The following is a 20,433-nucleotide window of genomic DNA, read 5'->3' on the forward strand; positions in this document are numbered from 1 at the left end:
ATCCCTGCCTGCCTATGGTTAAGGGCCCTCTGTAAACAGATTGCTGTTCATTTTGTGAGTCAGACATGATAATATTGAAGGAGCAGGGGATGTTAGTCTAAAAATATTTAGCAAACCTACAAGTTAAACGTGATATATATATAAGTAGAACTTTCTAATTAACATTTCTCTTTTGTCTGTCACTTATTTGCCTGTCTTTTTAAACGGATAGTAAGCACAATGACAGCCTGGTATTACTCTTGAAATAAACCTGCCAAGACAAAAGTATGTGTCTGGGATTTATTTTTAACAAAAAGAACAGAAGCAGCATCTTTTCCTGGGGTTTGCTTTTGTTCTGTCTGTAGGTTGATGCAGTAAAAAAACCCAGTAAGTAGAAAATATTTTTCCTGAAGAGATATTCAGTACTTTAATCTGCCCTCTAGACCTGAGATACCTGGAAGATACTTAAGGGCCATCTGTGTTATTTGACAAGTGTTACATCTCATGTGACAGGCAAAGATACAACCTTAACACTCATTCAGTGGTGCTACTTTGAACCTAACTCTGGTGGCAAGATGTTGTTTGTTTTTAATATGAAACTTGATAGCTTAGCCCTGAAACATGGATTTCCAGACACAAGATAATATCGAAGTGACCGTTTATGATGTCTGAAATCATAACCTCCACATAAGGCTGCAAGATTCATTTCACACAAGAAATACATACATAAAACACTGTAGTCATTTATGGATGCCCTTTAGCCCAAGTGTCTAAAATTGTTTCAGTGAAATACTGCAACCCAAAAGCAGGATTTTGGCACCTTACTGAATGGTTATATATGAAACTAAAATTAGATAGGTACATGGATGCTCCAGCCACAAGTGTGGATTTCCTCAGCTGTTGCAGAGGCCCTCCACACCACCTGTAGCAGGAAAGAAATGTAGCCTCTCTGACTTTCCTTGACTAAGTAGACCACAGAATCACAGCAACATTCAGATTGGAAAAGACCCACAGGATCACCAAGTTCAACCTATAGCCCTACTCTACAAGGTGCACCCTAAACCATATCCCCAAGCACCACATCGAAACAACTTTTAAACACATCCAGAGTTGGTGACTCAACCACCTCCCTGGGCAGCTCATTCCAATGCCTGACTACTCTTTCTGTGAGATGATACCAAATCTCTTCTCCTGATCCCTCTCCAAGGTACTTTGTCAATACAGAACATGACTTAACTTCCCACAGAACGATATGTGACACTGAGCCTCCTAGCCCTCAACCCACAAACATAAGAAAAAATCCTTTTGATGTCTAGTCTGAAAAAATATATCAATGCCCCAAGGAACTGAGCTATCTCACACACACACCTCCCCTCTTTATGTATTTTAGACAATCATTAATTTGAAGAGAAGTTGCTTCATTTCTTCTTTCTAATGTGCTTGAGCTACAAACGCTTTTTTGCACGCTGCATAGCTGTGGAGTGAGCATAGGTACAACTGAGGATAACCAGGAAAGAGAGAACAAGGTGCGCTGCAGTCTGTGCCTGCCTACACGCCTGTGTTCAAGTCAGCCACAATCTTGCCTTTAAGCTAATTAATTAACTGCTTTCGACCATAGCTGTTTCTTCACAGCTTTCTTAGTCTGGCAGTGATAAATACACAGTAATGATGTTAATAGTTCAGATTTACACAGCTGGTGTAACAGACATGATGGCATTCATATTTATGGACTTGGCAAGGTCCCGAGGCACCCTTCACTAGTACCTCACCACTGAATTCACAGCACCTGCAGAGATTTACACCAGAGACAGATCCCATAACCTACTCTGCATCTCAACTCCTATGTGGGCATTAAGCCCAAAAGCAACATTTATATATTCATAAAAGGACATGCTCACCAAACACACTAGAGGTACTACACTGGAAATCATCTCTCTTCCATTATGACATGTCATTTTTAACACTGTTAAAGTTTAATTACAGTGAAGTACTTAACTGGGCTCCAACTGATTGATAATATTTTTGACTACTTGTCTCCTTCTCACAACTGCCAGGTGGAGAGATCTAGATTAGTTCACACCACATGATGAGAGCTTACTGCTGAAAATATGAATGAATGTGGCACCGTTCAGTTTGATTCACTTTGACAAATTTTATGCATGAAAACCCAAACTCCTCCTGCTAAACCAATTCCTTTATTTGCCTTCCTCATCCAGCCAGGAATTGCTATGCACTTACATGTTTTATTTAAAATGGAAATTAAATCATAATATATTATAGTCAATAATCAAATACATAAACCATGTCAGAGATTTTTGCATTAATGTGTCCCTCTTTGCATGCTGGTTATGTTCTTTAAGTCAATGGTATGTGAGCTCCTTTTCAATGCATTTAGAAGACTGCTCCTTTTGAATTCCTCGGGAGTTTTGCTACTACAGAAATAGGATTGTAAATACATTGCTCATTTGATCCATCTGCTACAGAGTTTAAGGGAAAAGGAGAGGGAAGACACTTAAAGAGAATATGTTTCTGTCAAGTCCTAGTATTTATGCTATTGAAAAAAAGCTTTTTCTCCAGCACCCACTCCCTTCACAACCAGTAAGCAAACACAACCTTAATTTCACAACTTGTGAAAACTTAAGTCAAGCAGTGCTGAAGACACAGTGATAAAAATGGTATTTTCAGCCTGAGGCACAACTGGTAGTTAGTCTTCAAAATAAACATCAACACAAGACTGCCTACCTTAGCTCAGGAGGAACAGGACAGAGAAAAAATATAGTTGGGACACTTGTGACCTGTATTTTTGCTATGATTCCAGCAGCAACCAAGAGAGATTAGCAGGGCATAAAGAGTTAACAGTTCCATCAGTTTGAGACAAGTACTTCTTAGTTGTAACATGTTCGAAATAAATTATAAGTTAACTTCTCAGCTGCAGCAGCCTGAATGCTGCTGCACACAAGCCTATGGACATGACTGAAAAGCCTTTAGCTTTGAAAAGAGTTTTGTAGGGTCTGGATGAATGACCAAGGATGAAGGACCAAGCTCCAAGTTTGGAACTTGCTGGAAACAAGACACTATTAACAATATCGAATGTGGCCTGTGGTGGCAGAGGCCTGACCCCAACCTACACCACAGGGTCACCAAGGAAGAGCAGGGATGTTTAGATGGACTGCATGTAAAGGACCAAGAGAGTGCTTCTCTGCACAGAGACCAGAGCCCTGCGCCAAAGAGTGTGATGCTTTGTGCGGCAGTTTGCCTTGCAATGTGCTGTCAGAACACACAGCTGAATATGACTCCCAGGCTCACCTTCCAAAACAAATCATCACATCACTACAAGAAATATTTGGATGTGGTGTTGTGACTCTTACTGAATGCTGCCAAAACAATTTCATTTTCTTTAGTAATGTGTTCAGATTAATTACCAATGTAAAATACAGAACCCCTGAAGAAATGCAGTGTGTTTCATTTTCGCACCTGGGGAAAACTAGTTTGAGCTGAAGTAACTTGCACCACTGTGCAACCTGATGCACCAATCCCTCTAGGAGTGTTGTATTCTACTGGATGTAACAAAGGAGACTGCAAACAAAATTACCATTCCAAAATCTTTCAAGCTGCTCAGAGAAAAGAACAGGAGAACACTCAGCAGTTTTCCCACACAGTTCTGAGGTATCAAGGTATTTCTTGGGAAAATAACTCAGAAGGCAAAATCTTCCAGGAATATAAATGTGTTTAAAAAAACAAAGAAAATTCTATATGAATGGTGGTTTCTTCTGCAAATGTTAATTAAAACTAACTGGCTAAAAAAGTTCCTATATAGTCATTTTAAAAAATAAATTATAGCACTCCAAAATACTTACCAGCAAAGCAGATTTGGCACCTGCCTGTCATCCATTAAGTAAATAAGTAATCAAAGCGGTTACATAAAAAGTTTCTAGGTCGTATAAAATAATAGACTAAAGATAATATTAGAATGGAGGATAAACCATTTTAATTTTATAAGGTAGGCAGATAATTATTTGTATGAATGGATGTGTTAGCCCACCTATTAGCATAACAACTGCCTGCAGAACATACGAAATGAGCTAATAGCAATAATTACCTGGAATTAATGATCAACATAAACATTTCTTTGCACTCACTAAATAAATAGCAACTGATGCTTAGCATTCACCAATGTTACAACCAAAGCACGGCATTTAGCATGATGAAAGGAAGTAACCATACCAAAGAGAGCTACAGAGAAGCAGTTTCTCCGTTAATAGCAAACAGACAATTTGGAGCTTTAATTTCACTGCTGCTGAAGCCTGCATGCAAAGACTGGACAGCAGCCAAAAGGCAGTAATCACAATGTCTGCAAATCAAAGAAATAAGCCATCAAGAAGCTCAAGTCTTTCTGTACAGTGTAATTACCAAACAGTATCAACCCTCTCACTATATCAGCTTTGCAAAAAAAAAATCTCATCACAAAAAGCTGCAAGTGGAGCAGGATCCTAGAAGTGATGAACCCTCTCTCCCTCCCCACCACCTCCAAACAAACTCTGAGTCAGTTTTACTCCGCCTATTTTTGCCATCACTATACTAAGGAAGGTGCCTTTCATGTGGGAAAGGCTGAAATACAAGAGCTTTTGTGCCTCTATATGGAGGTAGAGAATGTCCTGATGAATTTTTTTTCCTTGCTACAGCTGCTTGTAGTTTGCATTTTGCACAGTGCTTGCCTATCTGATGGGAGATGAGCAGGTGTGCACCGCACTCTCTTCCAATTTACATTCTGTATTTTAAAACAGACCACAACTTGCCATAGGCACTTGGTTCTGGGACAGAATGCCAAATACAGAACAGGAAGGTTTGCTTCTTAATTGCCCAAGTAAATGAAACTTTCTTGTGAAATACGTTGCCATATAAAACACTGATGAAATACCACAGCGTATTTCTACATTTTCCAATCCCCACCCTCACAAAAAATGATAACTATTGTATTTCCCACATTATCTTAAGAGCCACAGTAATCATTCCCTTTGGTCAGTTAAAAGCATCACAGTGACCAGGAGCAGTTCCTCTGGGAAGTCCATGTAGCTTCTCTTATTTCATCTGAGGGGAACCAGGGACAAACAGAAAGCTATTTTGCTATGTTGTGACACAGGCTGCAGCAACAAAATTAAATGATTCGTTGTCTTGGGTGTTTAGAAAGTCTGTTACAGTTCAGCAAAGTGTGTATCTGCAGTGTACACCACAAATGCACAATGGATGACACAGCACGAAGCTGGGATGGTGCTCATGCACTGATTAGAAATAAAGGTCTAGTTTGGATCCTATTTTGAACCAGTACATTTGGGGATATTAGTAAAGACTACTTAGACTCTCAATGCAATAGCATTAGCTAGCCCTGAACAATTTAAACACTTAGTACAGTCCTGATTCCTGCATCTAGTATATTTTACGAGTCCAGGCACTATTTGACTTCATCACTAACACTTCCTTGACTCTATCCACTTTGACCTTTCTTACTATGAAAAGTTCCATGAAATCTAAACTATGCTGATAAATATTTGTAGTGCAGATTTCTTCAGACTCACCTGTTGACCTACCCACAATCTTCCACAGGGCTTGGAAAGCAGCAGCAAGCATTCTTCATCCTGCTCTGTGCCCGACACAGGTGTCTTGGAGCAGAGTATCCAACTTCCAGCAGTAATCCACAGATGTTCTGCAGGTAAAATTAGCACAGCCTGATGAACAGTGCCATTTTACGTTAGCCAAGACACCATCTTTGGATGAATCAAGATCCTGCAGCAATTTTCCTATACATTTCAAAAGCCTTATTGCAAATTTGCAAAATCAAAGCTGGACACAGATCTGAGCACACAGTAGGTTGCATATATGCTCAGGTTTTTTTCCCCCTTCAAAAACTATTATCTATTTAATAATAACCTTTATGATTACAATTTTTTCATACCCGTGCTTTTCTTTCTTCCTCTGTCTTTCCTACACTACTAGCAGTCTCTCTGTAATTTTTTTCTGCTTTTCACAGAGCATTATAACAAACAAATAATGATTAAATAATAGATTATTTCACCACAAATTACAAATAGGATTCTTCTCACCTCTGTAAGTCATTTAAAAGTTCGGTATCTAGTCTTACTGCTCTTTTGGATAGCCTGCTACATAAAGCCTGTAAACTGAACCATGCTGTGTCTCAGACACATGAAATGGGGCATTGTGTCATGTGGATGTATTGCTGGACTGTAGAGGATGCCTTCAGTCATTGCTTAGGTCTTCAGTTTTAAGGCACATAATATTTGGTGAGATAAATACTACTATTCATATCAAATTCCTATTTTTCAATGCTTTTCGTTGTACTTATACTGAAAAAAAAGTTTATTCCTACACATAGAATAAATGTTATTACTTAGTTTCTTGAACTTCCTTGACCAGAGACAAGCTGAAAAGTGTTGAAGCACCCCATGTTCTCTTACACCCTTCCATTAACAAACATTCAAGTACCATTGTACAATGTCAAAACATTGCATTACCAGGAAGCAGGATGAAATGCATCAGCAATTAAGTCAACTATAATATCCAAAGTAATGTTGAAATTGAGATAAATTTGGCTAAAGCAATTTTTTGTTGACAGGGATCTGTCGAAGGAGTTTTCACTAGAAAGAAACCAGTGATATAAATAAACTTTTGATCTTTTTTAGGCTTTCATGGTTTTTTTTTCCATAGTTTACCCAAATAGTACAGAACAGCTTTTACAAATTATTCTACTTTTGCAGTTTGAAATAGCACCATTTTGAGGAAGAAGAGTTTCTGACTGAAAAAAAAAATTGAACTGACTTGGCTTCAATTGTTTCATTTGTTTTCCTTTCTGGATCTGAATTTCCCACATGGTAACCAACCAGGTCAAAAAAACCAAGCAGTCAAGTCATGACTGCACTGAAATCCACGGTCTCTTGCTCTTGTCATTAAAAATAGCTCAATATCATTGAGGGCAACCAAACTTAAGCATGAGCTTAAGCACCTTGTAGAATTTTGGTCTAACATTAATTAGGATGTACCCTCAACACTGAAGAAAAGTGGGTAGTTTTAAGACAACAGATGGTCTTGTTTCAGCGCAAGAAACAACTAACTGACGGGACCACGTATCATCTTTCCAAAATGAAACCTAAGCAGGACACTTGACTTTCAAATTACCTAAAAGCCCTACCTAGAGTCACAGGACTCTCACACTACATTATTGTACTATAAGTGTGTAGTGAGAAGCTCAAACAGTGATGACAACAAATGCAAAACAATCTTGTTGGCAACAGAAATGCAAAGATGTTCTGGAGATAGTATTTTTAAACATTTTACAAGCATCTGTAACTTCAGTGCTATTACAGTCTGTTATGAAGTTCTGACATATGATGGAATCCCATAATTACTTCCTCTTTGCATTACCAGGCCAAGATTTAGATCCTGCAAAGGCTTACATGCTTACAGAATTTTACTCATTCAGCCTCTGAGGTGAAGTTCCTCATTCAGATCAACTGGACTGTTCATGGGAACCAAGTCACACATTCCTACTCTCACAGAGTAGGGGATCTCCTTAGGTTAGCCAGAAGGAAGATGACCACAAATTTTACCAGTGATCTTATGAAACTAGACTCAAAACACAAAACAGCCTCACGGAGAAAGAGGAGACTTTCTGATTAATCAACATTCTGACCGCAGCTTCACTTTAATCCTGATTTCTTATGAATGGAGGAATTAACCCTCAAAATAAAATTGTCCTTGATTATGCCATGTTAAAGACAGAACTGTTTGTAGGAAGAAATGAAGATATGCCCCATATCACTTTAATTTTGAACAGGATAAAGAGCAACATTCTAATTCCTTTTCTGTATTCCTTTGATATTTGAAGGCTCATATTTTAAACACACACTGCTGGTATAATTCCAATATTCTAAATTTCTCCATGTTATTTTAATATACAAAATTTCATTAGAAAAGGCCTCCTTTCACAAAGCATTACTGAGTACTGATAAATTACTGTGGGTAATTTTCCCACCAGTGTTGGTGTAAATGTAAATCCAGTCATACAAATTAAAATACAAGTTATGTTCAACAGAAAATAATGATACCTATTGAGTAGTCAAAAAAATAATGTTAGTAGCTATTAATAAACAATCCTCACCACATACAGTGATGTCAATCAGCACTATTATTTTACCCACGTAAGAGTAATTTAGTAAGGTAGAGCTGCACACTGATACACAAATTAATCATCCTCACAGCACATTGTTGTCAGAGCTCAAAACCATCTTTGATCCCTACCTCAGTTTTGGAGCATTCAGGTCACCCCTGTGCACAAAATTTAGATGTGGAACATGTATGCTTCAAGACACATACAGAACAAACAGTTGAGCTGCAGGTCACTGTGTAACCATGGCATTATCAGTTATGTTTTAATATCCCCCAAACCTTTAAGGAAACCAGCTCTTCACACTTACACACAGAGCCTTTTCCTATATTTGCCATCAAAACTTGGCATACGTAGACACATAGTGAGCATACACACCACTCAAACAGATTGGAAGCACTTAGGAGGAGATGTCATGGTCTGCTGCATCCATGATGCAAACCCAAGAAGCTTAGATAGGTCTGTGATGTAATGGACTTGACAAGAAGAAAACCGGAGCAGCAATGGTACCTGGACAGCCTCTCACAGCCCCAAAAGCTTTGTGACATTTGCATAGCCAGACCTGGGTGAGCCCCAGGCTCTGCCTATCACTCCAGCATCTCCAGGAGCAAAATCTCTCTTTGAAACACCACTCGTTGAAACCATGCCCACATCTGAAAAGCTGAATGTGCCAATTGACAGCTGCTGCCAATTGGCAGCCGTTGCAAATTGATATTGAAATTATGGACGAAAACAGGCTTGCAGGGGAAACAACTCTCTGGGAAGTGTGAGAAAGCAGACATAAAAATGGCTGAAAAACTTCAGTTAGAGAAGCACCACCCTCCTGATAAAGGTGCCTATGTGTCTAAGCAATGTGTCTAAGGATGAGATTGCAAACTAATGCCTTTCAAAGACATATCTCTCTATGGCTATAGAAATACATACAGCATGCAGATCAGTACATTCTTGTTGCTGAACAACAAAACATGTTACTCCTGAACTAATATGCATCAATCAATCAAATACAAGTTTGTACTAAAAACATGGATATCTCTACATGAAAAGAGAGAAATATTTAATTGCAGAACTTCCCCCCCAAACAGACAAAAAAAATCAAACCCAAAACCAAACAAAGAAAAACCTAACCCAACAAACATACACAACACAAGTTATAACTCCATCTGGTTGTATTAGGATTTTTATGTCCAGTAATTATGACAAACAAAAAGGAAAAAATAAGAAAAAAAAAAAAAAAACAAAAGAAAGGTCATTCTTATAGTGGAAAAAAGGGAGGAAATATCTAAAATATTCCCTTTATTATCACTGAATTTGCCACAACTTTAAGTAGCTATTTATACTGCTTTATAAATATGAAGCCTACATTTTAATAGAGCTACACTTGTTAAGCTCTGCGATATTTAAATGGTTCTAATCCTATTCTACTTTATGACTAGTTCAAGAAATGACCTCTAGCTAGATCTGGCCTTGTTCTATCATGCAACTAGATTTTTCTTACAGAAAATAAATTAAAAAGGTGTGACCTTGCTGAGGGCTTGCAGAGAAAATGAGGTACATCTTGTCACAAGCAGAGGAGCCTATTTGAAACATGGTTTGTTCAATTTGAAAGGCTGCTGCTTTCCTCAGATCAGAAGTTAAGATAAAGGCAGTTGGATGAAAGAGGAGAAACATTTCCAAGAGATGAAATTAAAGAGCTACACTGGAAACCCATTCAGTGACACAGTGCCTTTTTTGTGCGAGGGTTTATCTCGGACTCATCAGCCACGCCTTGGCCCCGCGCAGGAGCAGGCTCTTCACTCCAGGCACAAAGCCTGTCGTGTCAGGAGGAGATGAGGACTGCTCCAAGATGGGAAGCAGAGGACACTGGCTGCACCCCTTCCTCACACAGCAGGGCACAGCTAAAATCAAATAACACACCCAAATTTTACACGTTGTGCTCAGAAGAAGAATCAAAGCCCCTGCTTCTCTTGATCTCGGCAGCGATCTTTTGAGCTCTGCGCTCTCCATGCCAAATGAACGTGGCAGCAGCGAGCAGCATTCCCAAACACCTAACGCTAGTCTGCACAGAAACCTTGCACTTGTAGCAGCTTACCGAATAGCCTCAACCCAAAAGTGAGGACTTAAAACCCATCACACTTCTATAACTGGGAACTCACACTTATTTGTTAAATCAACCTACTAAAGGTACACAGCAACTTGTACACCACCACCTCTCACAGAACAGTTTATCTTTGTGTCCAAATCAAAATGGGTTTGTATCACCATTTATCTTCTAGTATCTTGGATAAATTCCCTTGTCCTAATGACAAAAAGGAACAGGTAGCAAGGCTGTAACCCAGCCACATCTTGAAATAGTTATCTGAGCCTAGCCAGAACTCAGTCAGGTTAGTCCTTAGTTTAAAGCTCATAACCCAGCAGTGCAGGCAGGCAGTCACAACTTTAATCTTCTCTCCAGCTACAAATCTGAGTTCCAAGAGTGGTCCTCTCCTGACCCTCACCTGTCTAACGTAGTTCTAAGGCCATCAGGGCTCTGCAGCAGATTAGTTCACCACATGGAGCCTCATTCCTCAGTGTGGTAGTTTGAGGCGTCCCAGGTTCCCTCAAGAAAACTATGGAGATGAACTCCCATCCCCGCACAGACCTGGTCATTCCAGGATACTGTGATATTGCTACTCTATTCTGCCCTCTGGTATTGAGGCTTACAAGGCAGCACCTGGCTGATATTGGGCTGCTTCTCCTCCCTGCCCCTCTTCTCTCCGGGCAGGGCGCACCTCCCTGCTTCGCTCCGGGTCTGTGTGGGGAGATGGCTCCTGGCTGGCAGGGAGCTGGGAGCTGCGTCACGCGGCCTGCTGAGGCCTTGCAGGCCTAGGCTGGGGAGAGCGGCTCTGGCCTACCCTCAGGCCTGCTGAGGCCTTGCAAGCCTAAGCTGGGGAGAGCGGCTCTGGCCTACCCTCAGGCCTGCTGAGGCCTTGCAAGCCTAAGCTGGGGAGAGCGGCTCTGGCCTACCCTCAGGCCTGCTGAGGCCTTGCAGGCCTAGGCTGGGGAGAGCGGCTCTGGCCTACCCTCAGGCCTGCTGAGGCCTTGCAGGCCTAAGCTGGGGAGAGCGGCTCTGGCCGACTCCCAGGCCTGCTGAGGCCTTGCAAGCCTAGGCTGGGGAGAGCGGCTCTGGCCTACCCTCAGGCCTGCTGCAGGTGGAGGATTTCTAAGAGGTTTTAGCCCAACAGACCTGGCTTAGCTTATGGATGTATTCATTCTACCTGATTGCCTTTTGCACAGATGCACCTGTAGACAGAATCGGCCTTTAAGCTTCCAGTCAGAGCGCAGTATCTCCACTCTTACCCTTCCAAGGGAGTAAGTGGCATTTCTGCCCTCCCGTTCCGAGTAGCTCATGGCCCCACACTGGGACACGCGGCACTGCCAGCCCACCTCTCGCCACTGCTGTAATGCAGAGGAGCATGGAGCAGCCCAGAACAGCAGCTGCACACGGATATCCCCAGCCCCACCGACCTGCCTCAGTGCCGGGACTGATGCTATGTCCCTTGTCTGGGCCCCTCCAGGCTCAAGAGACTCCTTGCTTGTGGGATGGACCTCACCGACAGCCACAGTGGCATAGACTTAGGCTGTTTCCAGCAGTTCTTGAGGCATCTGCAATTCCAACTAATTGCCAGCTTTAGGTACCTTGCTTTAAAAAACAGAGCCCTAGCCTGCAACAGGCTGCTTCACAATTCTCCCACAGCAGCTATTTCAGTAACATCCAAGCATGTGTTGTGCTAATTCTTATGACCAAATGCAGTTTAATTTCACTTGTTCCTAACAAAACCTGACTGCAAACAAAGCTTCTGGTGAAGTGACAGGTGAAATTCCAAACAAGTAAGACAAATATTTCCTCCAGAGGCTAAACCTACTGCAAAATATTAATCTCCTCTTCTACACATCTTCACATGTCTTTGGTGAAACACCTGTCTGGAATTGTTAATAACAAATATTTTTCAGGGTATACACTTCAAAGACAGTACTGCAATGTCAAGCAGTGTAAAACTTTTGAAGTAATTTTAGCTAAATACTCCTGTGACAACTGTCTGAATCAATTTGTCTTAGCTGACTATATTCTGGAATTATAAAAACCTAAGACCTGGTTATCAGCCAAAAAGGTGCAAATTTGAGTGAAGTCATAACTGCTAAGTTGTATGAATCAGACACATGGAAAAAAATGTTAAAGATAATTTAGGAAATGATCAGTGCTCTCTGCTTGGCTTCAAGTGAATAATACTTTTTTCCTCCCAGAAAGATCAAATGAAAAAAAATGTCATTGAATAAACCAATGAAACCACAAGAACCCAACCATAAAGGACCTACAAAATCAGAATATTATGTCCCGCTAGCTCAGAGCAGTGAAATGTTAGTGCTTAACAAGACACAAGGCACAGATTCAAAACAAGATGATGTCCCCACCAAAAGAAGCAGAACGAAAGAGAGAAACGAAAACCTCTGTGCATGTGTTTGGAGGAACAAAAAGGGGGAAAAAAAATGGATCTAAAGACTCAGAATAAAGTTCTGAGAATTACTTACTATTGTGGTAACAAAAAAAAAAAAAAATACCATCCAACAAAGAAGGTCGAGCTGACTTCAGGATTCTAAGTCAGGTTCTTGAAATCCTAAATCAGACAAAGCACCATGACTTCAAGGCATACAAACATAAGAGGATTAAGGTAAGTGTCCCACCTAAAAGCCTGAGAAAACAAAGATTAGTTTTAAGTACTGCAAAGAAACACAAATCATATGGATGCTCCATGTGCAGGAAGGCATAATTGCTAGGATGTATTAAGAGCACACTAAAATAAGCACTCTATAACATAAGGGGAAAATCCAGGTTTGATTGCCACCTGAGAGCAAACATACTCATGTCAAAACGTAGCAAATATTAACAACTTGAAGAACCAGCTCAAACCCTATTGAAGTCCATGGGAAGTTTCTCAATGACTTCAGTTAGCTAAGATCCTCTATTTAGAAAGATTAAGTGAAAACAAATACAACGATTCTTTCTAGAGGAAGGCAGTAAAACGGCTTCTCTCTGCCCATGGTACCTACCTGAGTGACTTCAGTCAAACCCTACCGACCCAGCTACAAAGGCTTTCCCTATCAGTAAGCAGTTTACGCTGCTTACATTATCAAGACGCTTGGCCATAATTACTTTTATGTTAGCAGGTTAAAAGTGCAGTGCTTTTGAAAGGATAACATTAGTTCTGGACATTATTCTGCAAGTTTGAACTGTGACAGTCACGTTTTGACTTTATGAGATGTCAATCAACATTTAAGCATGCACTCCAAACTCAGGGCTCATTTTCATCTCAGAGAATATTTAACAATAGTAACGATGCAACTGTTTATGCTTCTAACTAAAGGGAAAGAGCAGTAATGTGTAAGTTTGATGGAGTGACCAGCTTTCCACCAGAGCACACCACTTCAAGTTCTCATTTAATTGAAGAAAGTCAAGTTTGAAAAAATCCTGTCCATCATCTTAGATATATTTCTAGAAGCAATCACTATCCTATGGCATTACCAAGCACTTGAAGAGCTCTCTTGTCCCTGTATTCCAATGCAATTCAGTAAGACAGAAATTTGGACTAATCTACCAAATGTGAGTTTTTCAGTTTGTTCTGTTGGTTAAAACCAATGCTTGCATCTTTGTACTGTAACAGTCAAGAAGCCTCTCACATCTGTACTTAAATATGAATAGAGAGCTAGGGATCTGGGAAAACTCTGTACTTCTCCATGTATTCACTCAACTAAAACACTGTGTGACATAAAACAAGTCACTTGCCAAGTGGTCTCTCTTGAACCTAGCTGAGAAGTGGATAAGAGGCAACCAGAGGCAAAAGACTCAGCAGGTTTCATCACATCTGAACTGTGGCCCCACCACTGCCTCTTCAGTGGCAACTAATAAACTACTCTTTTTCAGGAGAAAAAAAAAATATGACAAGCAATTAAGTGCTGCCAAGACAATAACCTTGTATCATAAAGACAGTAAATGGCAGGAAAAAAAAAATTCAAATTTCTATTTAGTTCTTCCTACAGAGTGTTGCATTAAGAGTCAACCACTGTGTTATCAGAGATGTTTAATAGGCAGATTTTTTAAAAGAATGAGAGAGAGCTTTAGGTCAGTTTTCCAGGATGAAGGTTCCACTGGGCATGATGATAATCCACTGGAAATCATACTAACTTTCCTTTAATAAAAAACACTTTCACCTATAGGCCGGTACATACCACATTTAACTTCTCTTTGGAGAGTTTTCCTAGTAGTCCTCTGAGAAAAGTGTGAATGTGACCCTCCTTCAGAAAGAGAAGTCGTAAGCACATAACTTAAGTGGTACTTTAAAATAACTACCTCTCCCATTTACTTTTAGCATCCTAAACAGAGATTGAAGCTTGAAAACACATTTAAACCAGATAATTTGCAATTACTTTCATAGCAATATTCTCCAGAATTTGTTTTCAAGAAGCAAAAAATTTCTGCTCAGCAGAAGGTAGGCTTCTGTTTGGAAACTACTAATTACAGCTTAGTTCAAACAGACGCAAAACTCTCACAAAAGACTAAATTAACGTTATCTGCAGAACGTTGTTAACATCACTGGCTAAACAAAAATGGCTTCCTCATTCAATCAGTCTTTCTTGGGAGCCATTCCTAGTTATGCTGCCAGGGCAGCACACAAGCTGCAGTGCTAGAACCACTTTCAGACCTCTGTGGCACAGAAAACCACGAAGTACATAAGAAAGCAGGACACATGGTAGCAGGACAAAACAAGCATTTGGAGAGGAGTTCACTGCTGTCTCCTAAGAGTCCTCAGCATAGACAGAATTTAATTCTCATTCCTAGGTCACCCACTGCTCTCACTCTGTCAAGGGCCTTTCCATGGCAAAATGACAGCAATTCAACAGCTATATTAAGGAGTTGTGCTGGGGGGAGCAGTGTACAGGCACAAGGTTGGACAAACAAACACTTTGTTTCTTATCAGAATTGCTTCAACGCCCAAGGAAAGCACAGAGAGCATGAGCAGGACACTCCTTCTCCGTGGCTGAGAGGAATGCAGTAGCTGAGTTCTTGTACATCAAATTCCTGAGATGGAAAAACAGCAGCAGCTCACAGACAGGTCTCCCACCAAGCACCACAGTAAACCTCAGTGAACCTTGGCTGTGACAAAGCCCAAACAGAGCGATGATTGCAGGGTCACTATGGGGGATACAGTCCTGCTCTCCTTCCATTACTGGGGACGTGCAACTCCTGTGGTGAACTTCTCATACAATCTGTAGCCTCTGCAGGGAAAACCCCTGAAGGAAAAGCAGCAGCAGAGCTATTGCCTATGGCAATGCTATGGAAAGAAGTGGTAGTGACAAGATGACACTGAGAGTCTGACATTGTAGATTACCACAGAACCATAGCAAAATGACTTGCAGTTATCAGATCTAGATGACAATGAGACTCCAGCATCACTTTCTTCTATTCTGAAAAAATAAATAAATGCTACATGCCACTAGCCACAGGAATGGATGGTGATTAGAGATAGACTGTAGCAATGCTGTCCATGGTAAGGATGGCTCAGGAGCTTTGATGGTTAATCTAAACTCTGACTTACACAATTCCATCCTCTGATTAAAAGGAGGGGCGGGGGATATGTATGAATGCTATATTTAATCTAGTGATTATTAATCTTACAAACATGGAACAAAGTGATGACAGTTTAACAACATCAACCAGATATCAATAAATACTGAATTAGCGCTCGTAATTCTGAAGGCACAGAATGGCAAAGAGGTATGCATCTGTCTTCAGGCTGGTAAACTGAGTACCAGATTGAGAACCTTCTTCATTCAAAATGCCTTCCCATGAGTGGCACCTAGGAATCTTGCCTACGGGTGTTAGGCACAACAGGCAGCAAACTCAGGCTACACAGAACAGCACAAAAGGTCTCCTTGCTACAGACAGTGTAGTACACCTAAACCAGCCTCTCACAGAAGCTGAGCATTAAGGTAAGTGATGCTGGTGATCACAAGTGTGCAATAAAGTAAGGGGTGCAAGGGCCATCATGTGGAACAGCAAAGAGCAATATACAGGCACAGAGAGAACTAGCCCATGTTACAAACAGGAGATACTAACACGTTCCACTTCCTCTTTTCTGAAAAGATATTCACTAAGTTTCTATTTTCATTCAAATCCATTTTACCAGAACACTTTTGTAACTGCTGCCCAAAATCCACACATTTCATGCTTTGAAATTTCAGTAGAAAAGGCATTTAAATGTCTATTTCAAAGGAAAACAAGCTGCTTCAGACTGACCACCTAGTCAATTGTCTTTTACTGCCACAATTATTTCTCCTTTCTTTTCCCTTTCATTAAAATCATACATAGAAACTACAAGCTAATGAAACAACGATGAACATCTACTTCAATAACATTGTGAATTCTCAAATGTGCCTTGTTTGTTTTGTTTTTTTTTCTGCAAAATTAACACATTAGAGACTATTTACCACTGTACAAAATTCCTTTCTTTATTTATGAAAGCTACATCTTTACTATCATGATGTGAAATGAAAAGCCTCCTGTACTTGTTGCATACAATTAAGCCACAACAAAAGCCAGCCCAAGCCATTTCACATTTCATAGGGCTGCAATTATTCTTTAACTGTTAGAATATGCTGTCCCCCAGGAGCTAATTACAGAAAAGCTCTCATCACACACAAGAAACACACAAACAAATCCTTCAAGCACAAAGCAAATGTTCAACATTAAAGAGATGCATTCAGGAAGTCACACCAATCAGTTTGGTTCAGCTAATTACTAATCTGATTTCTGGAGTAGTTGCATTAGATAATTATGATGCCCATTCACAACTTGAAAGCCAGGACTTTGACTGATTATAATAAAGATCTAGGACTCAAAATAAAAGTAAGGGCAAAGTATGAAATATACATCAGAACATGGCTAACGGGATGTGTTTATTGCCGGGGCATCCTTCAGCATTTTGCTTTGGAGGACCCCATCTAGAGTTTGCTAAACCCAGCAGGAAGAGTTCCACTGATTTCACTGACATTTGGATCAGGCCCAGAACAACAAGGCACAGCTTTGCCTCACAGATTATATTCATGAACTGCCCAGGAATGAGCTTTTGTTAGTCCCTTTTGGCTGGGAAGACAGATATGCTCCTAACCAGTCAGTGAAGGTGCCGATGCCACCACCCCAACCCCATACAGGCTCTCCCAGCCCATCCCATGCTCCAGAGCCCACAGAGAGGCAGCCAAGTCTGATAAGAGCTAAACTCTTCAAAGGCTCTATTGTAACTGTGCTTTAACTTACGTATTGTTTGATTTCAGCCTCTGCAGCATTTGTGCTTTCTGCAGCAACTGCTTTCCGGGGCTTGAGCTTTTATAAATATACACAACATGACCCTGGAACATAGGGTGTGACAATTCCTCCTTTCTGACATGGCTAAACCTCTAAGTCAGCACACCGTAATTTAGACCTAAGACATGCAAGAATTCGCTTGCTAAAACATTAATAATGCACCTTATAGGAAAATATTCTAATGAAACATCTGATGAAATAAACACACTGATGTCAGTTATCAGTCCAGCTCTTTGTGTTTGCTGCCTTTTAAAGGCTTTACAACAAACAAACAAGGAAAAAAGGTATCATTGGAAGCCCATCAACCATACATTTACAGGCACTAACGCACTGCAAGACGCAACACAAGTCTAGCAGCACAGAACTAGGAATTAAAACTTTTCTCTACAAGTCACAGTATGGCACATCTTGCACCATCCAGAGCCATTTCTACAAAGCCATTTTATGTGGTTACCGTAAACACAGGAAATGCAGAGTCTGACCTGTCTTTTCTAGCATGATGTGTAACACCTGGATTTCTGATGGTGGCATTAAATAAGCATGGAATTTAAACAAACACTGAACTTTAAGCAGGCTTCAGCAGTATGTACATAGTGGTCCATTGCCAGGTTAGGGCAACAGCAGCCATTAAACCCACATGGTTTTAACTCATTAAACAATAAAACAATGAAGAAGCTTCAGCTGCAGCTTCAGGTTTGTACAAAATTCAGACTAACAACAAAAAAAAAACGATGGCTAGGAAAATAAATCTCAGAAGCAAATTTTCCCATGCATCCTTGAAACCAATACAATAGTTTCACACTGATGGGTCAAAAATTTTGTGCACAGCTTTGAGGGGTGCTCCTGCACAGCTCATCATTCAGGAGCTTATGATGTCACTTTTGACATCCACACCTACAAACCCATATTGGTTGCTAAAGATTTTTTGTTGTTTAAAACTCAAATAAAATACAGCACATATTCAGCCCAGTGTTCCTCCACCTGAGCATCTAAACCAAGGCAGAACTGCTCTGCTAAACTGTTTGGCACATGGTCACACTGGACACTTTTTTAAAGCAGTAAGCTGAGAGGGATTCTTTGCTGTTGCTAAACTAAGTGAATAAGAGTTGCAAATGTGTATTTCAAAGTCAATAGGCTACAATATTTACAGGGCTGCCCTATGTGATAGCTTAAAATTCAAAAGTGAATGAATATTGTGTGGGGTGGAAACTAATGTTATGGAATCTGAACCAAGGCTACATTTATATTTCACTTTAATGCTCTAGCTGGTTAATCAAAATATGAATAAAAGGTCTAAAAGACCAACACGCAAAAATATCATAGTTCTGGAATTTAGCTTTAGCTTCCTATTGTCAACCAATTACTGTGTAATTTTTTCCCTGTGACTGAATAACTAACTGTTAGCAAATAATGAAAAGGCAATTACAGCAGAGTTTTGTTCATATTACCCTCTTCATTTTATTCAGGCTATAATTATTGTCAATGCTGGAGGCTTACTGTACCATGTAAGTGGCACCAGGGAAGAAAATGGAATGGGCTGGTGCATGGAAAATTGCAAATGTCACAGCTACCTTCATCATCACCGTTGGACTTCAGAGATTAAAAAAAATAAGCAGCAAAAAGCTCTCCATGTGTGTTTTGCAAATTCCTTACCTCAAGCTGTTGCAATGGCTGTTGAACTGGTAGAAGGGGAAAAATCCAAGTACCATGTTTGTTCTTTTTTTTGTTCTTAACCTCGCCTGCTCCCCCCGCCCCCAACCCCCAACATTTTCATTACTATTTAATTCCCAGGGGACACCTCCATTTTGCCACAGTGTGCCTGGAAACAAACTCACGGAAATATTCTTTTAGCAGTGCTTCTCATTAGCAATGTCCATGCTGTTCTATAGCAGAGAGTGGCATATAAATTATGTATTTTATGGGGTTTGATCTTTACTTCTTTGCCACATACAGACACATCCCTAGGAGAAGGGGGGAAAAAAGGAAAAAATAAAAAGATTATGACCTGTACCTGCAGATTTAGTGTGCCATATTTAGGGCCTGACATTGGTCATTTATAATACATTGTTTCCCTGGGCTTTTAAGATTTATCGGAAATTATGGGTAAAAATCAGAAATGTGCTATTCCACTCATACCTTTTTAGGATTGAATAGTATTCCTGCAGATCATTCACATCGTTTTTCTCTTTGCATTGTTGTTTAAGAAAGATAAACACAGCAAACCTGTATTTTATGCCTTCATGCAGAGTGTTGCAGCTGTTATTAAACTATGTAAATCGTTCTCTAGCTAGTTATTTTTAAGTAAGGCTGACATACATTAAAAGACATCATATATTGATGCTGACTTGTTTTAAAATTTGCTTCCAAACTGACTGGCAAATGTTGGTTTAAACTGCTTAATATAATGCATGAAAATTCTTCTGATCTAGGTTAGTGAAAGAGAAATGCATCTTTATATTTTCATAAAATTAAGCTGCTTTGTACTTTGGCGGATCTTCCTGTCAAATACACGTGTAGGCATCATCTGTCTTCAGTCTTCTAGCACTGGCTGGTTAGCTTCTACTACTGTTGCTAAAGTATATGCTTGCCACAAAGACTGTATTCATAACCTAACAGTTATAATTGTTCCTTCAAGTCTGTGGTACAGTGTGCTAGTTTGAAGCAAGCTAGAATGTTTTGGTAAAAGAACTAGATAACAGGCAGTGAAATGAAAACAATTGATGTCAACTTCTCTCACAGTTACGCTGAGAGCTCTGGGAAGAAGAAGGAGACTTTTTCTCCATTTTGTTTTCTCACTCTTGCTTTTGCCTTAGACCTGGTCACATCTCATTAACCCTGCTCCCACTAACCCTGCTCCCTAACCTCTTGGCTGCACCTCTCTTCT

At 40.2% G+C, this 20,433-nt stretch overlaps 1 long non-coding RNA gene across 2 annotated transcripts in view; it reads right to left on the reverse strand.

Annotated features, from left to right (window-relative positions):
• LOC135184231 (uncharacterized) overlaps nt 1–20,433 on the reverse strand; it is a 146,485-nt gene that overhangs the window by 65,545 nt on the left and 60,507 nt on the right. For both annotated transcript variants that reach the window (XR_010305928.1, XR_010305929.1), the window contains exon 2: nt 5,553–5,680. This is a non-coding gene — a long non-coding RNA (uncharacterized LOC135184231). The remainder of the gene's footprint in view (nt 1–5,552; nt 5,681–20,433) is intronic.

Source organism: Pogoniulus pusillus, chromosome 20 (genome assembly GCF_015220805.1).
Source record: "Pogoniulus pusillus isolate bPogPus1 chromosome 20, bPogPus1.pri, whole genome shotgun sequence".
NCBI classification, from domain to species: domain Eukaryota; kingdom Metazoa; phylum Chordata; class Aves; order Piciformes; family Lybiidae; genus Pogoniulus; species Pogoniulus pusillus.